General features: G+C 36.7%; 1 protein-coding gene across 1 annotated transcript in view; it reads left to right on the top strand.

The window, feature by feature from the left end:
• Positions 1–20,711, top strand: part of FCHSD2 (FCH and double SH3 domains 2) — a 246,750-nt gene that overhangs the window by 148,860 nt on the left and 77,179 nt on the right. The gene's annotated exons all lie outside the window — the stretch shown is intronic.

Below are 20,711 nucleotides of genomic sequence, written 5' to 3'. Positions count from 1 at the left end.
TATTTTCCTTATTGATTTGTAGGAATTCTTTTTATGTTATGGATACTAATTGTTTGTTATATATTAAAGGTAACAAAGTCCAGGAAGTTCCCCCATAGTTCAGTGATGCTGCCACTGCAAGGATCTTAGTGGGTTCCATTCCTGGTTGGACAACTTAAGATCCTCCATGCTGTGCAGCGCAGGCCACCCCCCGCCCCTACAAAAGTAACAAAGCCTAATGCTTTTAAATTTATATCTATGAACAGAAGATTTGAATTTTTATGTAATCATAAATTATCATTCTTTTCCATTATTGTATTTTTTATGCTTCTGCCTAGATATCATATGGTTATTAATCTGTGTTTTCTTCTAGATGTTCTGAATTTTTTTTTTATAGACTTAGCCTTTAATCCTTTTGTAATTTACCTGTATGTATGGTTTAAGATAGGAATTCTATATTTCCTCTTTCTAGATAAGCACTTGTCCTAATACCATTTGTTGAACAGTCAAATTTGGACTCATCTCTATTATAAATCTGTTGGACAATCTGATTTGGACTGACCTCTTTTATGAATCAGTTCCCTTATACATGCACATTTATTTCTTGGTTTTGGGATTGTTTCATTGGTCTTTTTGTCTGTTCCTGTCCAATATCACACTGTCTGTTCTTCAAAATTATATTGATTTGTAATGGTCCTTCTCTGTTACCTTTAGAATCAGCTTATTGCTCTGTGTGTAGTTTAATTGGGATTACATTTAATTTATAGATTACTTGGATGATGTATTTTAATCTCGAGTCTTCTCATCTCAGCACCGGTTTCCTCTGTCAACTGAAAGTAGAGTGTTTCTGTGAAACCTTTTATAAGCCAAAGTGGCATAAAACAAAGGAGCAATTACCTTAGGACACATCTTGCCAACAAATGCACAGAGTAAATAAAACACAGCTGCTAACAGGCACAGTTCAAAGCTCCGGTGGCTTGGTGCTGAGAGGCTGAGTGTAGTTTCTGGGGAAGGACTTGGCAGTGCCAGTCTCGCAGCTTGGGATGCGCACTACCTCTGTAACAACTCACTCCAAAACAAATGCTGAATGCTATTTTTGCTCTCTCTCTCTTTATTTTTTAAAGTGAAAATCCTCTTTAGATTTCTTTCAGTTAGCAAAAAATATATACTAATGTAAGCCTTTCATAAAAGTGAAATAGCATCGAGCAAGCTTTCAGAAAGTGGTTGCTGCTGCTAAGTCACTTCAGTCGTGTCCGACTCTGTGCGACCCCATAGACGGCAACCCACCAGGCTCCCCCGTCCCTGGGATTCTCCAGGCAAGAACACTGGAGTGGGTTTCCATTTCCTTCTCCAATGCATGAAAGTGAAAAGTGAAAGTGAAGTCGCTCAGTCGTGTCCGACTCTTAGTGACCCCATGGACTGCAGCCTACCAGGCTCCTCCGTCCATGGGATTTTCCAGGCAAGAGTACTGGAGTGGGGTGCCATTGCCTTCTCCATCAGAAAGTGGTAGATACCTATATTTTCAGGATTTTTTTCTTACATCATTCAGTTAATGTTTATAATTTTCTTCCTGCTGATGTGGAACATCTTTTTTTTTCTATTATATAGTGTCTGTTGCTTTTTTGGATATATTTGCCTTATATTCCTTACATATTTCATTCATAATGCATATGAATGTAACTTTATTAATATATTGACAGTTTTTTAAAACAGCTTTATTAAGATAATTTTCATACCATAAAATTCACCCATGATAAATACACAATTCAGTCAAGAAAATTTATAAAATTTATAATTTTATTTTAGAAAACTTCTGTCACCCCTAAAAGTTCCTTTATACCTGTTTGCGGCTAATGCCAGCTCCCACTGTCAGCCCCAGACAACCACCAGTCTGTTTTATGTGTCTGTGGGTTGCTTTTTCTGTAGATTTTATATATATGGAATCATACAATTTGTGGCTTTTTGTGTTTGGCTTCTTTTACTTAGCATGGTATTTTTTGAGATTTCATCAACTTTGTACCATGTACCAGCAGTTCATTCATGTGCAAGGCTTTGTGTCATCTATTGCTTTTATTTCTCAATGCATGGATATCCAGCTATGGAGATTCCTTATTCATTAAGTGGTTATTATATTTTCCTTTTAATTCTTTGAGCAAAATTTCCTTTGAACATTTTTTTTTTCTAATTATTTACTTATTTGGCTGCAGTGGATCTTACTTGCAGTATGTGGGATCTAGTTCCCTGGCCAGGGATCGAACCAGGCTGCCTACATTGGGAACATAGAGTGTTAACCACTGGGCCACCAGGGAAGTCTTACCTTTGAACATTTTATAAAACTTGCTTTAAGGTCTGCTTCTACTAAATCAAATATATTGGCCTCTCAGGCAATATTTATTGCCTCTTTTTTTTCTCTGAGTATGGCAGACATTTTAACGTTTCTTTGCATATCTCATAATATTTTGTTGAAAATTGGACTTCTGAAATTACAATTCTGAAAGATCTGGGTTCTTTACCCCATCCTACCCGCTAAGGGTTATTTTTGTTGAGTTGGGTAGTTGATTGGGTCATTGTGTGCCCAGACTAATTCTGCAGAATCTGTCTATTCTGCTGTATGCTGCTACTGGTCTCTTTGCTCAGTTTCTTTTTTATTCTTATTTTTAAGCCTGGATCTCGGTGATTCATCCCTGAGTCTGCATAGTTTGGTAGTCAGTCTGTGATTGGTCAGAAATTGCACTCAAATATCTCAAACCAGTAAGGCTATTACCCTTTGGGTAAATGTGATTTTTGCTGGGGAGTGTATTCAAAGTCTAGTCCTTCTTACCTTGCTTTTTTTCCTCCTGTGTCTTCGAAGGTCTCATCTGGATGTACAAATAGCCTTCCTATTAATCTTGTGTGGCCTCAGCCTACAAAGGCTTGGAACGGGATTTGGATTCCCAGCCAGAGATTGAGACCATGTTACAGCAGTAAAAGCACCAGATCCTAGCCACTAGACCAGTGATCAGTGACAAGGGCCCTGGTCCTTTGTCCAGAAAAGAATTTCCAGAAAGACAGAAAGTAGTGAAGCAAGTAAAGTATTTATTAAGAGGAAAAAAAGAGTACGGTATGTGTGGATAGACACACAGGCAAACTCAGAGGAAGAGTCTCTGAGTCATGCCCTCTTGGCAGTTTAAATCATTTATATGGGCATTTCTTCTGGTTCTCCTTTGGGCAGTCATTTTGCTTTGCCTTATTCACAGTCCATATTTGGTATTCTTAGGATCCTTCCTGTGGTGCACACATTTCTTAGCCAGGATGGATCCTACCGAAGAGGCGTATGGGTAGCTCATCCCTTGACATTGCTCCCCTCTTTGGCCTGCAAGTAGCTTTTCTGTGCATATGTGGTCAGGGAGGTTTTGGGACTTCAGGAATAAGAGATATGTGGTCTGGGCAGGGCCCAGCCTCCTCGCTTAATTGTCCTGTTACTCTTGTCTTGGAGTCTCGGTCAATAGAGAATGAATCTCCAATTGCTTTATGGTGGGAGGTGGGGGTCATGGGTTGGCATCTACCTCATGCTTCACTATCAGTTAGGGATACATGGTAAGTTTCTGCTGTTTCATTTCCAGGATCTTTATGTTAAATTTATGGCTAATCTGCTCAGATGATCACCTCAGATGAGACTAGGACCATAGTCTCAGACTAGCAGAGCTACTGGTTTTCCTGATGCACTTCCTACCAAGATTACTACTTTTGTTAAATATCTCTAGACAGGGTACTCACCCTCTATGATGGCCCATACTTTGTGGAGTGTGTTTCTCTCTGAATAAATCTACTTCTTGCCTATCTTAAAACGAAACAAAACCCTCTGGACATGAGTTTTTTAACCCTTTGCTCCAAATCAAGTTAGTCTCTCTGGCAGTGAACCTGCTGGTTTTCATTGCCACCATTATCCTAATAGAACTATTACGTAACTGAATGGAGATGGGACCAACCCTAGGCAAAAATGCCTCACCTTGCCAGTATTCTTACCCAGAGGTCAACAGTTTTTCAATATATTGTTTGCTTTTGGTTGATTTCCAGAGCCTGTAATAGGTTTAAGTGAAAGCTGCTCAGTCATATCCAACTCTTTGCAAGCCCATGGACTGTACAGTCCATGGAATTCTCGAGGCCAGAATACTGGAGTGGGTAGCCTTTCCTTTCTTCAGGGGTTCTTCCAACCCAGGGTTCGAACCCAGGTCTCCGGCATTACAGATGGATACTTTACCAGCTGAGCCACAAGAGAAGCCCAAGAATACCGGAGTGGGTAGCCTATCCCTTCTCCAGGGGATCTTCCCAGCCCAGGAATCGAACTGGGGTCTCCTGCATTGTAGGCGGATTCTTTACCAACTGAGCTATCAGAGAAGTGTAATAGGTGTAAACACATACATTAAAAAAGAAGAAAAATCTCAAATCACTAACCTAACCTTCCATCTTAGGAACTAGAAAAATGAGAGGAAACTAAACCAAAGCAAGGAGAAGGAAGGAAATAATAAACATTAGAGCAGAGATAAATGAGGTAAGAAATAGAAAAACAATAGAATCAGCAAAACCAGAAGTTGGTTCTCTGAAAAGGTCAACAAAATTGACAGACTTTAGATAGACTGACTATATTTCTCTCCTATGCCTGCCATAACAAATTATCACAAATATGATGGCTTAGAGCAACAAAAATTTATTTCTGTCACAACTCTGGAAGCCCGAAGTCTAAAATCAAGCTGTCAACAGGATTGGTTCTTTGTGGAGGTTCTGAGGGAAGAGAATCCATTCCATACTTCCGCAAGTTTCTTGTGGTTGCTGGTAATCCCTAGCAGTCCCTTGGCATGTAGACTGGCATCACTCTGCTTTTGTTTTCATCTTACTTTTTCCCCTGTCTCTTTTTCTACTGTCTCTTACAAAAGAACGGATGAGAGTCTTAATTACACATGTAAAGCCCCTTTTTCCAAATAAGATCAGTTTCATAGGTTTGAGGAGTTAAGACATGGATATATCTTTTCCTTTTTTTTTTTGACTGCACAGGGCTTAGAGGATTTTAGTTGCCCAACCAGGGATTGAACCACCACCCTTGACAGTGAAAAGACAGATTCCTACCCACTGAAGCTCCAGGGAAGTCACAAGACATGGATATATCTTTTATGGGCCACCATTCAATCCACTACACTGATACCTCCCCTCGTCCCACCCCCCCCCCCCAAAAAAAAGATTTAAATTACTAAAATGGAATGGAAGTGTGATATTATTACCAGTATTACAGAAATCAGGATTACAAGAGAATACTATAAAAAACAGATGCCAATAAATAACCTAGACAAAATGGACAGATTCCTAAAAACACAAACTCAAAACTAACTGAAGAAGAAATAGAAAAATGTAAACGATTTTATAATAAGTAAAGTGATTGAATCATAGTAAAAAAATTCCACTATAGAAAAATGTAGTACCAGATGGCTTCATAGGTGAATTCTCCCACATATTTGAAGAATTACCAAATTCTTCCAAAAAAACAGAGGGAGAACTTCCTGACTCATTCTATGAGGGTAGCATTATCCTGATACCTTCTAATTTTTTCTATGCATATATTGTATATACATGCTTCAAAATTGGTATCATTTTGTTTTCACAAGTACTTTTTTCATATAAAATGCATTTTGAAATATTCTTGCCTTTAAATATTACTTGAAAATGTGATTTTAATGACTGCATAGTATTTTATTATATTAACATGCCATAGATTTTCATGTCCCTTTTTGGGCTTCTCTGGTGGCTCAGAGGTTAAAGCATCTACCTGGAATTCAGGAGACCCAGGTTCAATCCCTGGGTCGGGAACATCCCCTAGAGAGGGAAATGGCAACCCACTCCAGTACTCTTGCCTGGAGAATCCCATGGATGGAGGAGCCTGGTAGGCTACAGTCCATGGGGTCGCAAACAGTCGGACACAACTGAGCGACTTCACTTCACTTTGTCCGTTTATATAAATCTGTAGTGACGATTTTTTAATACTAATTTTTGTATACCTCTTTGATAACTTCCTTAAGACAGCCTTTAAGAAATGTGTTCCCTGGTCAAAAACAAAGATTTGTTAATATTTTCTGTATAGACTCATTACCTTCCACAAAGATTATATCAATTTATACCTGAAAAACTATGTGCAAAAGTACCTATTCCTGATGTTATCAAAGCTGTGTTTTAAAATTAAATAAATATACCTATAAGAGCAACAGTTTGGATGAATGTAATACTCTTAATTTAATATTATTTTAATTTTTTCCTACTGGTAAATTGCACGTTTTTATTTTGTGCTATGTAAACAACTCTTCAGAACAGTTAAAAGTTGAAGAAAAGAATGGATCATTAAATGGATAAGATAGTTAATGCTAAAGATAGTGATGATACATTAATAGAGTTGGAGTTCATATTTTATACCAAACAAACTGACAGCCAACATATTTTTACTAAATACTTATATTCTCTTACATACTACTTTACATATGGAAGATATAGTACGGTTAGCTCACATTTTCATTGCAGGGCATTCATTCATTGATAATTTAACAGATGTTTACTCAGTGCCTTCTGTGTGCCTTTTGTTGGAGATACAACATTTAACAAGATCCAGATGACCTCTGGCCCCTTAAAGGAGAATAAAAATATCAAAATAGCTTATTCATTGACTACTTATTATTTTCCACTCATATTGATACTAACCTCATTACATACATTATTTTCTTTGATATTAAACTAATATTTGGAAACTGCATTTTGTAGACTTGCATGTGTCTGATCAAACCCATTCATATCAAATAAAATACTAACTTGCTTTTTAAAAGGCCTTTAGGTATTAAAAGTGTGGTGCTTTTGTGATAAGCCTAGAATGAACACACACACACATACACACAAAGCCTCATTCTATTTAAATGTTGTAACACTTTCAGTCTTCAGGCTATTGGTAGTTATGAGTTTAAAAGGCTAAGGAAGCTGATTCCCACTTAGGGCTAAAATTTATTTGTCCTGCTTCTATGAAATTAGAGCTAAGAATAATCATAAATGCCTTTTTAGTTTGGCTTTGATTGCACCTTCTACATAGAGGCTATTAGCACTGTTGCATAAAACTCTAATGGCTCTTGCCAGAGGAGACTGAAAAAACAGTCAGATGTTGTTGAAGAAGCTCCCTGAATTTTACTTCTTGATTACAGGAAGAGTCACTCACCATCTTCATAGATTTCCTGTAAACCAGATAGTTTTCTCTAAGAGATCAAAATCTAACAGAGAAAAACTGGAATGTTTTTACCAAATAGGCAGCGTTTAAAATCAGAATAAACCTCTGTATCTCTTTAAAGAAATCTATTATAGGTACCATGTATGGAACTTTGGAATAAAAAACAGAAACTTAATTTTTGTCTGATAATTTTAAACCATTACTTAAAAAGATATTTAAGGCACAGTCTGTTACACCTGCAGTCTTACTTAGTGGGTACAAAAATGCTTAGTTATAACTTTTAGAAGCGGAATCATTGTTCTTGCAGAAAAATGGATCCTGTCTTTCTTGACCTTCCTTCCTTCTTTTTTGAATGTCCTGAGCTAATGCTTTTTCTGTGTTCGATTACTGCTGAGCACAGCAGAGCTTGTTGCTGGAACTGACTTCAGTATGGACATGTGAATGTTTATAATAAGAAAAGCCAAATTATTTTCCATGGACTCTACACTTGAAAGCTTTGATACACTGAGTAACGATATGCCTCCCACTGCAACCCCCCTTATACTTGACTACTCTATTAAAATATGAAAACATTTTGCTTTACACGTTTAACTCAGAGCCCGCTTTTATTAAATGTAAAGACCAAAATGTCTGTGGTTCTTATCCTTACTGTATTTTTTAGAAAACATTTGTAATCTTAAATCAGCTTTAGAGTACAACTTAAAAACCATTTTAAAACCTACTGAATTGATTTATTAGGAAAACAAAAATAATCAAAATTATGTTAGTCTTAGGTAAGCATTGATAAATACTAAATCAGTTGCTAAGAATTGAGCCACTTTTTAAAATTTAAAATGTGACCAATGTAATTCTTAAGGTTTTCACATGTGCTCAGGCATCATTTCCTCCAGAAAATCTTCCTTAAACCTCCACATTTGTTCCAGTGCCTCTCTACTAGAACCCTGTATAATTAAATCATACTATTACATGCTTGTCTCCAATACTTGGCCAAATTCTTCATGGTTATGTACTCAAATACACACATATAAACACAGACTCAACCCTTAGCATCATTCTTGGCACAGTGTAGAACCTCAAGAAATACTTTTTGAACTGAACTGTTGAATAATTATTTTTTAACTTTTTTTTATTGGTGTATAGTTGATTAACCATATTGTGTTAGTTTCAGGTGTACAGCAAAGTGATTCAGTTATACATATACATATACATACATCCTTTTAAAAATTCTTTCCCCGTTTAGACCATTAACATAATATTGAGCAGAGTTCCCCTTTGCTATAGAATTAAGTCCTTGTATCATAGTACAAATTAATAGAAAATTCAGGTGCAAAGAAATGTAGCTATCATATATTAATGGACCATATATCTAAGATTGTTCCTGTCAGAGGCTATCTTTGAGCTATAAAAGATCAGACCCCATTCAGTACAACACTTGTTGTAGTTCAGAAGAGCACTAATCTATTTCCTTTCCATTAATGGTTCTGTATATCCTAGAAATGCGTATTAACTCTTCCCTGAAATTTCAGTGTGAGAAACTTTCAGATTGCCTATATCTGGAATAATGCTTCCTGAATTAAAATTAAGGCTTTATATTCTTCATGCTAAATACTTTTGGCGTTTCAATACTTCAGTCTCAAAAGTGCACTCAAAAGATGATATTTAAATAACACAATCAAAAGATGAATGTGGGAAAATTCTAGATTCCATTCTAAGTTGGAATGCCAAAAATTCTTCTATTTTCAACAGTCCTGTTTACTGACATTTATGTTTTTCTGGTTTACGTACCTAAAGATCTGAGTTTCAGTCATGTTAATAGACTTTCTCCTTTCTGTGTCCTCCTTCAGTCTTTTGTCTCTTCACATCTTCTTGCTTCCAGCTATGAAACTATACCCATATCATCACTTCCTGTTGGTCATCAGGACCATAGCCGAGGAAGAGCCCCATTTTAGTATGGGAGTGGTACAGTTGGTAAACAAAAGTCTGCTATTTAACTAAGCAGGAGGCATGCCCTGTGGTGGAGTAAAAACTGAAAGAATGATGAAACTTTTTACCTTTGAATAATTTAGGACCCTGTTTTTCATGGGCAAAAATTCCTGTAGGCAGGCTCTTAGATTATTTTGATTACATTGTTATATAAATATGTATAAAAAAGCCTGGGTTAAAAATGTATGCTTTTGGCTTTTCTACAAGTATAAAACCAAAACAGTTATTTAATCCCAAGCAAATCTATAAAATCAGTGAAATTCAAATTGACAATTAATTAAATATAATAACTGATAATGATCCATTGACCCTAAATTGCTCCTCGAAATGTAAGTTATGATATTCTCTTCAGGGTCGAGTTCTCAGTGCCTGTACTACCTTATGCCTATAGTGACTCTGTTCTCTCACCACCCTGTTTGCTTTGTTAGTATAGCATCCACTGATGTCATTTTATCTTCACTGTGTTTCAAGTATGTCATTGACATTTTCAGTTTACCGTCATTTTAAGTTCAGAATCTATTCTCTTTAACCTAGGACCACTGGAGTAAAACTGCTAGGCCCACTGTTTGTAAACAAAAGCATTGGCACAGAAATCACATGGCAATACTCCAATAAAAGATGATCATCTGTATAATCCTGGGTTAAATTATATCCTTTAAAATGATTTATTAAAATGAAAGCAAAAAATGTAAATTCTCACAGATAATTTGTGGAGGGCAAAAATTATGTGATTATATCCCCAGCTTCCATTATAAGGAAAGCTACTCTAATTATTTTTGCCTCCAAGTATATATGTGAGTGACAAAATAGATTTGAGACTGGGATGGGGCAAAAGAGATTTCCTAAAGTATATACTCAGGCCAGTATAGTCTTGGTGTGAGTCCCTTGAAGTATGCTGCTTTAATTTACTCACCTTTGTCACATAATTTTACTTGATTGGTAATTCTGCTGTGTTTATTAAAAATGAAGATTGTTTAGCAGAAGGGTGAGATGGAAAATAATGAATGTCTGAGGGACTAAAATTCATGGATATTTAAAAGACAGTTGAAATGATATACATTAAAGCTTTTAAATGAAGTATTTGTGGAGTGCATGAAGTTCCTTACAAAGTTCTGAGATTCCCTGGAGCGCAGAGATAAAACATGATCACTAAATAAACAAATAGCAGCAGCAACAACAAATCCTAGGGAGAGGGGAATCTGATTTCTGGGCTTCCCAGGTGGCACTAGTGGTAAAGAACCTGCCTGCCAATGCAGGAGACATAAGAGACACAGGTTCCATCCCTGGGTCAGGAAGACCCCCGGAGAAGGGCACGGCAACCCACTCGAGTATCTTTCCCTGGAGAATCCCATGGACAGAGGAGCCTGGCAGGCTACAGCCCACAGGGTCACAAAGAGTCAGACACAACTGAAGCAACTTAGTGCAGGACAGAATTGCCACATTATATTTAAATGTCCTATTCTTAACCAAAAACCAGACATATAAAGAAACAAGACGATATAACCCATTCACAGAAACAAAAAGGGGCCAATAGAAACTGACCTCAAGGAAGCCCATACTAGAACTTACTAGACAAAGATTCTATTAAATCACCTCTTTATGAACGAAGATCATAAATATGATTAAAGAGCTAAATGAAACCATGTCCAAAGAAATAAAAGAAAGTATGAGAACAATGTTTTACCAAAGAGAGAATATCAACAAAGAGACAGAAATTATAAAAGGAAACCAAGTAGAAATTTCTGAAGTTGAAAAGTGCAGCAACTAAAACACAGAGAAGGATTTGGCAGTAAAGCTGAACCAACAAAAGAAAAAAATCCATGAACTTAAAGATCAGTTGAGATGATCCAGTCTGCAAAAGGAGTAGATAATTTAAGTCTGATTTAAAATATAGTGTAAAGTAATTAACCTCCAATTAAAATAAATTATATTTTTAAAAAAATAAATAAAATAAAATATAGTGCCTAAGGCAAACATTATAAAGTTTTGATGGGCTTATACTGTATGAAGATATATCTCTATGATAATAATAGCACAGAAGACAGAGAGTAGAGCTATAAAGGGGCATAGTTTTTGTATTCTGTTGAAATTAAGTTTGCATTAATCCAAACCAGTTTGCTTACGTTAAAGTGTTAACTGTAATCCTCAGGCAACCACTACAAAAATCTTAAAAAGATCTAGTAAAAGAAACAAGGGACTTAAAACAGTATACTATTTTACAGACCTCATGAGGAGATACTATTCTTATCTCTCTATAGATGAGGAAACTGAGGCTTAGAGAGGTTATACAGCTTAAGTACATAATAGAATCAAGACTCAAAACCAAATCTTTCATCAAAATCCTGTATTATAGGTCCTCTATGGGAAATAGGTGAAATTCTTGGGTAGAATATAGAAATATTTAAGCTTTATTATTTTAATAACCGTCTTTTGTAAGTACCATACTCTCTAGTCTCTTATCAGATCAGGAATTTAAATTGGGGTCAGTGTTTCCCCAAAGTGTCGTTGCTAGTTAAGTGGTAGGTCTGAGATTTGAATGCAGGTGTATGTGGTTCAAGGCTTTCTATTGGACCATGCTGCTTTGAGGTTGCAACCCAAATATTGAGATGGTTTTAGCACATTCACAACTAGATGACACATGCTTCTAAGTAACTGAAAGAGGATGATACAGACTTTACAGAAAAGCAGTATTAAATTTTCCTTTCCTGGCTTTGTAATTCACAGATAGAAGCTTTGTTTTCCTCTTTCATAGAACCTGAAGTAACTCAGTGCTTTTAAATAAAATAACCAAGTAAAAATTTAGGTGACATGTTTCTAATTTTACTTTATATCAATTGACAAATTCAACCATATATTAAAGATATTTACAGTGATGCAAATTTAACCCAGAACTTGCTTTGATCTCTTTAAATTTGTAAAAATCTACTTTCTCTTTGCATCCTAGTTAAGTGCAGCTTAAAGTCTTCTCAGAAAGATACACAAATGCAGGCAGCAATCATTGTTTTGCATCAATAAAGGAGGACTAGAATTTCATGATTTAATTTTAAGACAGCTCTTATTTATCATCATCTTGATATTTATATTCTTGACATTTTTCAAAGACTATTTAGAATGCCCATTGCTCTCAGAAAAAGAAGAGTTTGTTTTTTCTAGGCTTCATTAAGGAAACTCAAGAGATTTCAGCATAGCTCTGTTACTACAAAATCTCTGCCCTTCCTGGATCTATATAAGGAGGCCACTGTTTAAAGTTCTTACGTTAGGGGAAATTGCATCAAATGCTTAGAAAAATGACACATTTTCTTTCTCCTAACTCCTAATTAATTTCCCTCTTCAAACAAGTTCCAGGAATTTATACTTTCCTATAAAATAAATGTGTAGTGGAACACCCTATAATTCTAAGCCTCTGAATTTGTCTTTAGGATATCCCAATTTTCCTTTACTATTTTGAGTATTTACTACTGTGAGTTTGGGTTCCAAACTCAACTGATTTTAGAGATCAAGTTGATCAAATGAATAAAGAAAGCAAAAGTAATATATAAAGGAATACTGTAATATGTAAGGAACATATATATATATATATATATATATAATATAAGTAATATATAAGGAATCTGAAAAGAATATGGATGTTCAAAAGCATTCAGAAGCCTTTCAGCTTTTTCAGACTATTAAAATGATTAAAACAAAAGCCTCATGGTTTCTCAATTTAGATATTATAGACTTCTTCCCATAGCAATTGGTACCAAGTAGTCAGAAACAAAATTTGTGTTTAAAAGTTACATTTGAGTGAGTTCCCTACCAAATTTTTGCATGGTGAAGACCACTGAGAATCTCATACTGCCAGATTAACTCATATTTGTATAAACCTTGAAAGAATGCTTATCCTGCCATTTCTGAGGATATATATGAATTCTAATGTATCAATGAATATGAAATTTATGGTTGTGCATGCAGATCTCTATAGGGATAGAAGTTTGTGCACATCTACTGGTTTGAAATTGAACAAACAAGCGTACTTAGAGAACATTCTTGTGCCTTGTCATGTAAATGCTAGACAGGGCTCAGATGCATCTTTATCATGCATGTCCTTGTCAAACTTATAGTTGGGACACTTTTATTGTAAGCTTTAAAAGTTTTTACCTTACTTTAAATTTATAAGAAATACATGTAGCTTTTGGGTTGTATCTGATTCGGCTTTGAAATAAAAATTGTCTATTTCAAGCTTTTGGATCTGTTTAATTGAAAAGAAGCAGAAATAGTAAGGCAGGCTGTTGAATTATTATCACTTGCACCTAGTGATCTGTATGAATCAAGGGTGACAAGAGTGGAAGCTACAAAAGCAGGCCCCAATTATAAGAGAGGGGAGGCACTGAAGATTTATTTTGGGAGTGAAGTAGATATAATCAGGCATTTACTTTATCTTAATTGGGTCGGCTTTACTCTGATGAAAAAATAACATTTAGCATGTAATTTACAGACTTAAATTTTAACCAGTCACTATTTCTCTTCTCTGAGCTTCACACTTATATATCATACTGTCTCTTGAGCTAAACCATTGTCTTCTCCAATTGCGCTTCTTCTTGTGTTCTTGGCTCAATGTATGATATCCACTCACCTGCCTAGATCAGACACTTGGAGGTAAAGGTTTACTTTCCCCTCTGCCTTTCTTTCAACATCTAGTTAATCACTAAATCTTGTTGATTTCATTTCTTACTTATCTACTACCTTCCAGACATCCTGTTTCATCTGGGTTATTGCAGCAATCTCCTATTGCCCTGTATCTTGCCAACCCATTTCTACAGTGCAGCTAGGAGAATGCTTCCAAACCACGTATTTTACTTGACTGCTAGACTATGTTCATTAACGACTCATTGCATTTAAATTAAAGTACAAGCAAAACAAAAAATCTTCTGACTGCATGATCTGGACAGGACTTACCTCTTGATTCTTCACTTATTCTCCCCATTTCTCTTCCCTGTTATCCCAACAATGTACATCTTTTAGTTCTTCCAATATTCCTCTCTTGCCTCTAGGTTTTCACAAAGGCTTTTCCTCTTTGTTGACGTCTATCTGTCCCTCTCCTCCTTGGTTTTGCTAACTCTTGCTTATTAAGATTTTCACTTAATCATTATCTATTCTGGACAGCCCTCTTGTCTTTTTGCTTCATAACTCCTAATGATAGCATAAAATCTTAGCATAAAATAGGCACTTACAATGCCTATTTGTCTGTCTTTCCTTTTGGTTTGTTAAGTTCCGTGAAGGGAAGGATCTTGTCTGTTTACCCCTGTGTCTTCTGTGCTGAGTTCAGAGTTTGACATACTGGTAGTATTTAATATGTATCTGTTAAACAAATAATATGCCAGTCAGAATTCACATGCTGAAAAAAAAAAAAGAAAAATGAGCCCATACTCAAGTCCCATATCAGAAAGGTAAGCCTAATGATGTTATATAACACTGGTAAAAATTTGTATAAGCTGGAAAAGAAATTAATTTCACAAAACTTTGTCTAATGCAGTAGTTCCAAACCTTTTTAGTAGTGGCATTTTTTATATGGAATCCCAAGACATAAAACATATATGACTCTGCATCCCTTCTCTCCCTCAAATCCTATTCTCTTGACCACAGGGGTAAACTTACAGGCCAAGCTGGTATGCAGGAGAGAGCATCACACCCCTGCCCCTTCCTCAGGGTTATTGAGCAGATTTTGGCACTTGACCTAAATTAGGTGATCTCTGGGATGGAAGGTGAAAGATAAGTTGAAAATGGCCTATTCTTCCCACTAGGAGACTCAGACCAACTCAGGGAAAAGCAGTGATGAGAAACTTGGCAGAGTAAAGCTGGGAGTGAGGAGCAGAGGAGAGGGGCAGAGACTGTCCTTGAATTGGGTAGTTCCTGAGCAAGCATCATCTTGTCCTTGTGATTTGTTTACCTGAGCCAACAAACTCCCATTTTGTGCAAGTTACTTTGAGTTGAATCTTTGTTATCTGCAGTTAAGAGACTCCTTACTAAAGGGTGATAGATGGTAATTGTAGCTTATATCAGCCCTTCCAGTAGGCAATTTAGAAGCATCCTCCTATCTGCAGTGTGCAAATGAGTTGGTGGGAGGGACAACTGTATGCCGAGCAATAGGAGATTGCAGCAATAATCCAAATGATATAGTTACTAAGTACTGTGATAGACAGTGATAAAGTACTCTGTGTGATAAGGATAAGTACTGTGATGGAAGAGTTTTTATAAAGCATTTTCAAGCTCTCTCCTTTTTTTCCCAGTAATTTAATTCTGTTTTAGGGAACTAATTCTTTTTAATTATTGGATTTTTATCAAAGTCCATATATGCGATCTACCTAGTAAACACAAACCAGGTTGAGACAGTACTACCCAAAATTGCTTTGAACTTCATCTCTCAGACCATCACTGGTTCAAACAACTGTAGTTAACTTGAGGCAGGGGTAGAGCCAGTCATAGGGTAATCATCTACTTCTTTTGCTTTGAATTCTAACCATTTCTTAAGTTTTGTACCTCCTGCATTAACTTTATGAACATGAGCAATAATACACCTAGGCCGGAAGGCCTCCAGCTATCTTATTCTTATCAACCAGAAAAATTGGTACATAGGTAAGTTAATGAATTCTGTAACCCTATAAAATTTGGGGAGTTCTGGTTGGGTTCCCAGAATTCTTAATATTCTCATCATGTTCTGGGGAACGTGATGATATGATGAAAGAAATATTTTAAAATTAATCTCTGTCTGGTAGAAGATACTTCCAATCACTTGACCCACCTCCTACCTAATGTAAATTCGTTAAGCCTCGTTTGAATTGCTGAAGCCAAGAGATGCCTTTACTGTGTTTGGTACATGATTAATGATACGTTTTTCTCTTAACTGGAATACAGTGAGAATAGCTTGCCTATGGGCTTCCGAGGTAGCACAATGGTAAAGAATTTGCATGCTAATGCAGGAGACACGAGAGACTCAGGTTCAACCCCTGGGTTGGGAAGATCCCCTGGAGTAGGAAATGGCAAACCACTCCAGTATTCGTGCCAAAAAATTCCATGGACAGAGGAGCCTGGCAGGCTATAGTCCATAGGGATGCAAAGAGTTGAACACAAGTGAGCAACTCCGTGTGGGTGCACATGTGTGCGTCCACGTGCGCACACACATACACACACAGACACACACACGCAGAGTGCCTCTAAGCTGGCTAATTCAGGGCATTTTTGTTGCTATATTAAACTCTGTAGAGTAAAGCATTCTTTCATTTATTCTGTAAATGTCTTTGAGCATCTGCTATCTGCCAGGCTCTGTGCCTGAAAAAGACTTAATCCATGACTTGCAGTAATACCCATGCAATATACAAATTATAGAAACACTAAGGAGGAACTGGTTAAATCAGTTTTGTAAAGCATTTGCAATATTAGTAAGCCATTAATAAATATTAGTTGCCTGTTAGCCATCATTATTACTATTTGAGTAGGTGAGAGAAGGGGAATGACATTGCAGGCTAAGAGAATAACTTAATTGGAAACGTGATAGTAAATGTCATTTTCCAGAATGACTTGTTGTGGTTGGGATATGATTACAGTACAGACAACAGTGATGAGAGATGATACTGATGAGAGGTAATTTGGGACTAGATTATAAAGGATCTTAGATACCAGCTAAAGAATTTTAACTTTTCAAAATGTATAGTGGGAGCTTAAAATTTGGGGGGATAGCACCACTTTTTCTTTCTAGTCTGATATTCAGATTTTCTTTTTTTATGGAAAATTTCCCATATACACCAAAGTAAAAATAGTAATATAATGACCCCCATGTATTCATTACTCAGCTTTAATGATTATCAATATGTAGCCAGTCCATTGACGACTTTTTATGACTTTTTTTATTTGAATTTATTTATTTTAATTGGAGGCTAATTACTTTACAATATTGTATTGGTGATTTTTAAGCAAAGCAAAAAAGGTGACTAACACTGCCATTCCCTTACATTAGTTGATCTTTACAGTGTCCCATGGAGTATGTGGTATTCCCACTTTCCCTATTTATAGAAGAGAGAACCATCAAAATAATGAAGTAAAGGTTCTGAGATTCTAACCCATATCCAGCTTATTTTCAGAACTCAAGTTCTTTCCCATGCTGCCTTTATAACTCTGAAGTAGAGCATGGTTCTCAGTTGCTCATTTGGCTACTTGATATATTGGTGCTATTGACCCTATTCACGATGGATTTCTACCTCCAGTCACTGTGCTGGAGTCACAGGGTCACCAGGATCTAAGTCTATGTAAATATTCAACCTAATCAGCTAAAATGACTATTTAGTCCAGTGGTTGTCAAAGTATGGTCCCCAGACCACCAGCAGCAAGTTGTTAGAAAATACAAATTCTCAGGCCCCACCCCCAATCTACTCAGAAACTTTGGGGATGGCAGCGCATGATGCCTGTATTCCCATTTGCTATGTTAAATAAGACGCTCCAGTGGTTTCCTGCAAACACAAGGTTATGACTATCTACCAAGAGCATTTCTAAAGCAAAAACCTCATATCAGCTGCATGTTCATTTTTTAACAAGTTCATGAAAAGTAGTCGTAAGGTAAGAATTATTATTCAGACTTAACACCAGCAGTCTCTCTGGGGATGTTATATAACCTCATGGAAAGAAATCTTAAGGAATTTGCACTGTCTATATTTATAGTGCTTGCTGGTGCCATCTAGTGGTTTAAGCACAATGGAATTTGCAGTTTTATTACTGCTTTGAGGACACAATTTGTGGTTTTAAGTCAGTTTTATAGTGAATGTTTAATTAAATAACCAAAGTAAGAAAAAAATATTTTTCCTTACTATAAAACCTCCATTGAGAATTCTTAGATATAGCACAAAACACAAGTGAAAAAAATAGTTAAATTAGGCCACAACAAAATTTAAAACTTTTGTACATCAAAGGACACTATTGATAGAGTGAAAGGGTACCCCAACAAAGTGGGAGAATATATTTGAAAATCATATATCTAGTAAGATGTACTTAGTCGCTCAGTTTTGTCTGACTCTTTGCAACTCTTCGGACTGTAGCCCTCTAGGCTCCTCTGTACATGGAATTTGTCAGGCAAGAATACTGGAGTGGGTTGCCATTTCCTTCTCCAGGAAATCTTCCTGACCCAGGGATCAAACCTGTGCCTCCTGTGTCTCCTGCATTACAGATGGATTCCTTACTCTCTGAGCCATCGGGGAAGTCCATCTAGTAATATATATGTATCCAAATATATACATATATGCTAAATCATTTTAGTCATGTTCAACTCTTAGCAACCCTATGGACAGTAGCCTACCAGGCTCCTCTGTCCATGGGATTTGCCAGGCAAGAATACTGGAGTGGGTTGCCATGACTTCCTCCAGGAGATTTTCCCCACCCAGGGATCAAAGCCGTGTCTCTTACTTCTCCTGCATTGACAAGCAGGGTCTTTACCACTAGTGCCACCTGGGAAGCCCAAATATATAAATAGTACCCAAATATATAAAGAACTCTTACAACTCAACAACAAAAAAAAAACAACACCAATTTAAAAAATGAGTGGAAACTGTTATATTTAAAATGGATAACCAGTAAGAGCCTATCCTATAGCACAGGGCACTCTGCAATGTTTTGTGGCAGCCTGGGTGGGAGAGGAGTCTAGGGGAGAATCGATACATGTATATGTGTGGTTGAGTCGCTTTGCTGTCCACCTGGAACCATCACAACATTGTTAATGGGCTGTACTCCAATATAAGATGAAAAGTTTTGAAAAAGTGTGTATAGGTGGGCTGCCATCTATGGGGTCGCACAGAGTTGGACATGACTGAAGTGACTTAGCAGTAGCAGTAGCAGACATTTCTTCAGAGAATATATACACATGGCCAGTAAGCACTTGAATAGACACTCAAATGCAATGCAAAATCAAAACCACAATGAGATACCACTTGGGCAGCTTGAATAATTAAAAAACAAAACAAAACAGAAAATGGCAGATGTTGTTGAGATTGTAGAGAAACTGGAACCTTTATATATTGCTGATGGGGATGTAAAACAGTGCAGCCACTGGAAAACAGATTGTCTGTTCCTTAAATAGTTAGACATAGAATTTCTGTCAGGAGACCCAGCAATTCCACTACTAATTATATACCCAAGAGAATTGGAAACAGGTGTTCAAACAAAAACTTGTACACAGATGTCCACAGAGCATTATTCATAATAGCTAAAAAGTGAAAACAACCCAAAGATTCACCAACTAATGAATAAATAAACAAAATGTGGCATATCCATAAAATGTAATATTTTTTAGCCATAAAGTGAAAGTTGCTCAGTCATGTCCAACTCTTTGCAACCCCATGGACCATACAGTCCATGGAATTCTCCAGGCCAGAATATTAGAGTGGGTAGCCTTTCTCTTCTCCAGGGTATCTTCCCAACCCAGGGATCGAACCCAAGTCTCCCGCATTGCAGGGGGATTCTTTACCAGCTGAGCCACAAGGGAAGCCCGAGAATACTGGAGTGGGTAGCCTATCCCTTCTCCAGGGGATCTTCCGGACCCCAGGAATCGAGCCGGGATCTGGCATTGCAGGCAGATTCCTTACCAACTGAGCTATCAGGGAAGCCATAAAATGATGTACTAATTCACTGATGAACCTTGAAAATATGTTAAATGACAGAGGCTGGCACAAAAAACCACATATCATGTGATTCCATTTATATGGAATGTCCAGAAGAGGCAAATTCATTGAGTTAGAAAGTAGATTAGTCGAAGATACAGAGAACAGACTTGTGAACATAGTGGGGGAAGGAGAGAGTGGGATGAATGGAGAAAGTAGTATAGCTCTATATACACTACCATGTATAAAACAGGTAGTTGGTGAGAAGTTGCTGTATAACACAGGGAGCCCAGTAAGGTACTCTATGGTGTTCTAGAGGGGTAGGGTTGGGGGAGGGGAGGGAGACCCAAGAGACAGGTGAGATATAGATATAGATATATGTATATGTATGTAATTGTGGCTGGTTTGAGTGGTTGTATGACAGAAACCAATACAACATTTATAATGTTGTAGCAATTTTCCTCAACTTAAAAGAAGAAGAAAGTAGATTAGTGGTTGCCAGAGATGGAGAGAAAGGTAGGAATGGATGTGACTACTTAATGGGTATGGGATTTCTTTTGGAAGCAATGCAGATGCCCTGGAATTAGATAATAGTGATGGTTGTACAACATTGTGAGTGTACTGAAAGTCAATGAATTGCACACTTTAAAATAGTTCAATGGTGACTTAAATGTATGAATTTTCCCTGGTTTTAAGATCTCTGTTGATTTGCAAGAACCTTTATTTTTATTATTATTGATGTATTGATATATTTTCCCATCATTGTTGCTAATATGTATGTATTCTATTCTGCTTTTTTAACCGAAAATTGTTCAATGCATTGTTTACCATCTACACAGTTTCCACGATTTTTGTTTTGGTGGCTGTGCATATTTTAGTCACTATGTATATCATAACTTAAA

The sequence above is a fragment of the Bison bison genome, unplaced genomic scaffold, assembly GCF_000754665.1.
Source record: "Bison bison bison isolate TAMUID 2011002044 unplaced genomic scaffold, Bison_UMD1.0 scf7180017864284, whole genome shotgun sequence".
Lineage (NCBI taxonomy): Eukaryota > Metazoa > Chordata > Mammalia > Artiodactyla > Bovidae > Bison > Bison bison.
This window is presented reverse-complemented; position numbering and strand designations above follow the sequence as displayed.